Here is a 6,745-nt window from a genome sequence, read left to right on the forward strand (position 1 = left end):
GGATAACCCACTACTGTTGTGGACTGCTGGACTGTGTTGGATTGTTTTTCTGAATTTCTGCATCTATAGTATTTAGATGTCAGTGGAATACCCATCTCTGAGAACTAAACAAAAAAAGGGGATACAAACGAAGGACCATTTTGCATCTGTGTATACAGAATAGTTAGGATAGACATACAGCTACTTTCACGTAATTCAATGAGAAGAGAGATTTCTACTAATAGTGTTTAAACAGGATATCCTGTCTGCATCTTGTACTATGGATAACCATTAAAAAGATAACAATGTACAATGTATTAATTATTGAAGCTGTCCTATTAATCAGTTTTGAAACTGTCTCATTGCTATTTGTTTCTCAATAAAATAAAACAAAAAACAATAAAAAGATAAATTTTTATTGTGCAGTGTCCAAAGTATCTCAGAAATGAGAAGATGAGTAAGTTTGATTGCTTGCCTTCAGGAGTTCAATGTAATACTTATTTCAACTTATTGATACCACAAGACAGCAGTTTTCAATGCTGTGGGTTTACTACCACATCCCTAGTATTATCATAGTCTTGATTTCCTAGACCCTGTTTCCTGGTTTTACTCTACCTCTGGGCCTTTTTCCTGCTGCCTGACTCTCCCGTACTAGGGATTGACCCAAGGCCTTCATGCTAAGCTACATTCCCTAGTCCCTTTTTACATTTTTGTTTGTTTGATTTGAGACAGAGTCTCACTGAGTAGCACAGGCTGGGCTAGAGCTCATGGTCCTCCTGATGGAAGACCATATTGTTGGAATTACAATGTCCGCCACTACACCTGGCTGTCGCTGTCACATTAATGTGATCCTACCCAACTGAGGTCCCCTCTCTCTATGATTTTCTACTAGAGCTCTTGTCTGCTCCAATGCTTTGTGTAGAAGAGCCTGTTGGCAGTACTCTACCTGCCTCTTTCAGCTATTTCCATTGACATCGAATTCATTGTATTTCCCCTCAAAACCAAACTTTGGGCTCTTCCTTTTTGCTAAGGGTGCTACAACCTTGCCTGTGGCCATAAAAACTCAGAAATGTCATGGTCTCTTCTCCCTGCTTGCGCATGCAAGTCCAAGAATTCTTAGGAGCACAACTTACTCAAGCTACTTGGGTTCATATCTTAGTCCTTTTTCATTTGTACATCTTCACTGAGGTATTTGGCCTTTATTGATAGGCCTCATTTCTCACATTTTAAAAGTAGAAACAAAAGGGCTGGGGATATGGCTCAGTAGAATAAGCATTTGCCTGGCAAGCGCAAGGGCCTGAGTTCAAACTCCAGTTCTGAAAAAAAAAAAAAAAGAGCAAGAAACTACAAATGTTGATGCTTAAATATTTGGATCCAGTTTTGTGGTTCTGTTTGCTCAAACCTCCAAGTTGATTGTGCTATTATTACTTTCTTTGTTCAGACCTGGTAAATGAAATGTAGTTATTAAAAAACATTAAATGAAAAGGGACAGGCTGTGCTTAGTTTCTGAGTGCCTCTTTAGTGATGAATTTTTAATTTACTAATGTCTATACTGTAATATGTATTTAAGTGGTGCAAAAAGGTAATGGAACATATGTGCTTGCTAGGGCTCCCACAGACTAAGTGGTTTAAACTTTGGAGGTATATTTCTTGTGATTTCAGAGACTGGAAATCTAACATTAAGATGCCAGCAGGGTTAGATTCTGCCACAAACTCTTTCTTCATCTTGGCGACCACTGCCTTCTCCTTGTGACTTTACATCATCTTTCTTCTACATGCATCTGTGGTCTATTTTCTTTCCAGAAGGCTTTCACTCAGGATGGATTAAGACCTATTCTAATGACCTCATTCCATCTTAATTACCACTTTAAAGGCCTCTTCCAAAACAGTAATGTGTTTAGCCACTTAGGACTTTACATACAAATTTGGGGGAGGGTTTAGGAGTACAATTCAGCCTACAACATATACGTAACTGTGATCATAATTGGTAAAACAGAATAAATCCCCAAACTAGTAGAGTATAAAATTTGTCTGTTCTGTCCATTTTCCTATGAAATAATCTGAAAGAACTTGAGGAATGAAGGTACTTTTTTAAAAAAAATGTGGCACTTCGTCATTACTTCTTGAGTGGAGGGAAACAAAACTGAAATTGATCAGTAGGTTTCTCTGACACCAGTTCTGATTTTCTTTTTTTAAGAAGGGTGATTTAGGAACTGATGCCAGAAGGGGAGATTTGTTGGGTTGTGTGTGAGGTACTCTATTGCTGTCTGTGTTACCCCTATCCTGTGTGCTGGGCCAGAGTTGGCTATGAAGTTACTAATCTTGCAGAAACCAAATTTCCTCTCTAAAATCAACCTGAACATCAGAGAGGCAAGAGATTAGGGTTAGGGTGTGGTCAGCCAGCTGGGCAAGTAGGTAGAACCTGTCAATCACAGAGATCTAGAACATATGTACAGTAAATTCCCAAGCCCAAGACCAATTAGAATATATTATCTTCAGTTATTCTGGCATGAAATCAAGCAGGTTTCTGATAGGATGGCCTAGTTTTGATGCCATCCTGAGGACACAAAAAACAGAGGTCATGAACCTCCTGGTCAATGTGCTGTCTTTCTTTCAGGGGCCTACTCTCACCCTGCAGAGTGTACTTGTGTACTTCTTTTCCTACTTTAATTGGCCTACACTCACTCTCAGAGAGTATTTCTTTTCCTACTGTTGTAGGCAGCTGAGTTAGATAGAAATATTATAGGCAGTCAGACAGGGCTAGGCCCTCCAAGGAGCTAGTATGGAAGATAAGATACCTTGCAACTATGGGAGAGACAGACACTCCCACTGTGGGCCAGACCTCAAGACAAAAGATCAAACAAATGCATACCTCCCTCAGGATAAACATCAGAGACTGATATTCTAAATAGGTCTCTATCACCTTGAGAAAGCCAGAAGAGTCACTAACCCAGCCCCCTCCAGGGAAAGCCCCTGGTTTGTAGTCTTGCCAGCTTGCTACATGACTTGTTTCCCCATTTGGTCCTGATTTAGTCAATTTTACCTGAGCAATTATGCTTATAATCTTGTTGGTTGACCATAATTCCATCCCACCTCATGCCAACCTTGTGAGTTCCCGTGTTGCCCACCTTAGACCCACTCACCTCATGGATTTTCACTATAAAAATCCCTTAAAAAGACAGGTTCCTTGGCAACCCCCTGGGATCTCCTTCTGTTTCTCTCTCAGACACATGCTTTCTTTTCCTCAATAAGTATATTCTACTTTTAGCCTCCATTGCTCCTAAAATTTATTCTACAATCTTATAGAATGCAAACTCAGACCAGACATCTTCCAGGTTAGGAGTTTCTTTCCCCTTAATCACTACATTTAATAAATGTAATACCTCACTACCCTGTTCCCTTGTTTTGTTCAATTCTTTGGCCAGGACAATAAGAACATGGAAAGGATCTTTAGAGGAAGTACCCAGTACCCAGACTCTGGTAGCACTAGAGTTGCCTGAGACCTAATGCATTATGGTATGAAATTTTAAATCCACCCACTTACTGTTTTCCTTTTTTGTAGAGTTGATTTCAATTCTTTTAAGGATCAAGTTCGTGGCTTGGAGAGGAGGTCCCAACTGGAGATGGGGGGAGGTGAAAGGAGTTAAGAGCAATTTGCTTCTAAAATATGTATGTGCTCAGGGCCCTCCTTGTGTCAGATTCACCTCGAGATGCAGAGGACCCCATGCTACAGAGGATCACACTGCATACTTTCTGACAGGCAGGTGACAGAATCATTTTCAGCAGGGCTCACATGCTTTGGGAGTTCTGAAACTCTTCAGCTCACACTCTTATTTCAGTGTTGTCCCAGGCACCAAGTCCCAAAGGCTATTTTCAGGTCATTGTTGTTCTGTGATTTGTGGAAAGAGAAAATGATCATCATCATTTCCAAGTATCAATGACAGGTGCCAAAACAGCGGAAGGAAAGGGACCTGCTTCTCCAACAAGTACTAAAGAACCATTTCCTCCTGAGAAGTTCCTTTTGTGAAACCCATATACAAGCAAATGACAAAGGAAAGAACATTTCCACTTGAGTCTGACTATATTTGTATAACATAATTGTGTTGCTTTTCTAGGTGGCTGAAGATACCTGTTTACGAGCTCATGCATCGTGTCATGTTGAACCAACATTTAGAATCTGCTTTGGGAAGAAATGCTTGCTGTACACACATTGTGTTTTCTATATATTTTTAAGATATTTAGATCATTCCAGTGTTTTCAAACAACTTTCAGCCTGTGAACATCTGAAGGAGTCCCTTGGCCCTTTCTCTTATGCAAACTCGTGTGATCTATATCTACCTCAGGCAAGTTCATTGTTCTCATTTTTTTTTTTTTTTTTTGGTCTGCGTTTTTGTTAATCACTTTCCTTATCTTTCTTCCTCTTTTGGCCATTCTGTTAGACTCCCCTACCTTCACTCTCTGCTGCCCTGCATGGAAGGGAATGTGTGGTACTTATTCTTTATGCAATTCTCACTAGAGAGGATCCCCTTCACTGACTATGATGGTTAGCTTGTAAAGTTCTCAAATATAAAGTTTCAACTTTTTTCACATTGCACAGTTGAATTTTGGATATCATGTGCTTGTTGTTTTCACCAGGTGCAGTTGGTATCTGTGCAACAGTATCTTGGATTCTTATCTTTTCTGGCAACTTTGAGTAGAGAAGTGGGCTGATGGATAGTCACTGTCAACAGTACTTCAGATTCATAATGCTTTCCTTGTATGAATCTATCTTCTACATTTATGGGATGGCATTGATTTTTGATGTTCTTATATTTATTTCATAATAGGTCAGCATAGAGACTAAGAAAAAACTCTTAGCAACAGTCAGTAAATTCAGCCTCTAGTCATGCGCCTGCTATAGTCTAGCTGTCTATGTGGCCTTGCTTAGGTTTTTTTGCTTCTCATGGCTGTTTCCATTTGTAAAAGAAAACAAGATAGCTTGGCAGTCTAAGCACCTGCCTGGCAAGCACAAGGATCTGGGTTCGATCCCTGGTACCACATGCTGTGGCACCATGCCAGCCACTGAAACCCAGTGTGTGGCACATGCCTGTAATCACAGTGCTGAGGAGGCTAAGACAGGAGGATCACTACAAGTCTGAGGTGTGTAGCAAGACCTAGTACCAAATAAACAAATAAAAATAGATAAAACAAGCAAAAAAATACAAGTGGACTGGCCTACCAGGAGGAGCTCCAATGTTCTTCCCAGCTTGTGGTTGGTTGGCCGCCAGATATCCTGGTTGTATAATCTTTTTTGTGCTTTCCTGGACTTCAGGAACCAGTGAGTGCCTTCTGCTCATCTTTTCCCAGACTCTGTACGTTCCAAAAGGTGAGCTGTCCTCCAAGCTGGTCTAGCTACACACTAAATCCTTTTTTTTTCTTTTAATGTTGTTACAGTTGTTTTTATTTTGCTAAGTTGAAAATGACATCCCTAGAAGCAAAGCATCTCTGTATTTAAATTTAAATAGAAACTAATAGATAAAAAATTAAAAGATTTGTATAATTATTTAAAAATGTTTTATCAACTTATTTTTTTTTAACCAATAATTTAAGAAGACATGGTAAATTTTCTCCTTACCAGGAGTGGACATTGACATTCATAAATATTTCTTTTTGCCAACCTGGAACAAAAATGATATCACATTTTGTTTCATTTTTCTGGATACTGATGTTTATACATATTCCCATGTTGGTGGCTAGTGGAGTACCTTCTGTTGTATAAACTATTCAGATCTTTTCTTTAATCAACAGTTTTTCTCTCTTTACTTCATAGAGGCTTTTTGAAAATTCAATTCAAATTCCAGAATACTTGCAGGAATTCAGGCAAGAAGTCTTACTTGCTTTTGTTCCGTCATTGTTTTAGAATATTTTTACATAACATACTAGAAAATAAAATGAATTATCTTTATGTAGTGTATTACTTGTGTTCTACATAGTATTTCCTCACTGATTGTCTCAATTTATAGCATGTCTAAAGTATAATATAATATATAATATAAAAATGCTTAATCCCTAATAAACATACTTATATTGGTAGAATCTTAGAATACAAATTTTTTTCCATAAATTAATTGAGAAACAAATAGCAATGAGACAGTTTCAAACCAAATCGGTATAACAGTTTCAATAATTAACACATTGCATACATTCTTCCTAGTGGTTAATTGCTGTACAAGATGCAGACATGATATCCTACATACAAACACCATTGGAACAAATCCCTCTATTCATTAAGAGAATGTAACTGTATATCAATCCTAGCCATTTGAATACACAGATACAAAATAGACATTCATCTGCATCCCATTTTTGTTGTTAAGTTCTGTTATTTGAATATTATAGGTGTGGAAACACAACTAAATATTCTAAAAGAGTCCAGTGGCCCATAATAGTATTAGGTCTTCTGCTTGACTGGCAATATCAAAACTTGTTGACCTGAGTCCCCTACAGCTCAACATAACAGCATTGCTTTATTTCTTTTTTTTATGGCTTTACTTCTTATATTTTGTTTTTCTACTTTTCTGCTGGATGGTTAAGACCTAGATAAAGCAGGACCTATGCAACAAGAGTTGTAGCTTTTGGGTCTGATAAGGTCAGTGAAATCCCCTCAGAATTTATCCTGAGATCCTGTACCTCAGAGTGTAGAACCTTTGTCAGTGTCAGCCATGTGGATGAGTCATGGCCATTGCTTGGCCAATGTGCTCTGTGTGAAAGCTTCAGAGAATGTTTT

This window comes from Octodon degus, unplaced genomic scaffold (assembly GCF_000260255.1).
Source record: "Octodon degus isolate 3935 unplaced genomic scaffold, OctDeg1.0 scaffold00264, whole genome shotgun sequence".
NCBI lineage: Eukaryota > Metazoa > Chordata > Mammalia > Rodentia > Octodontidae > Octodon > Octodon degus.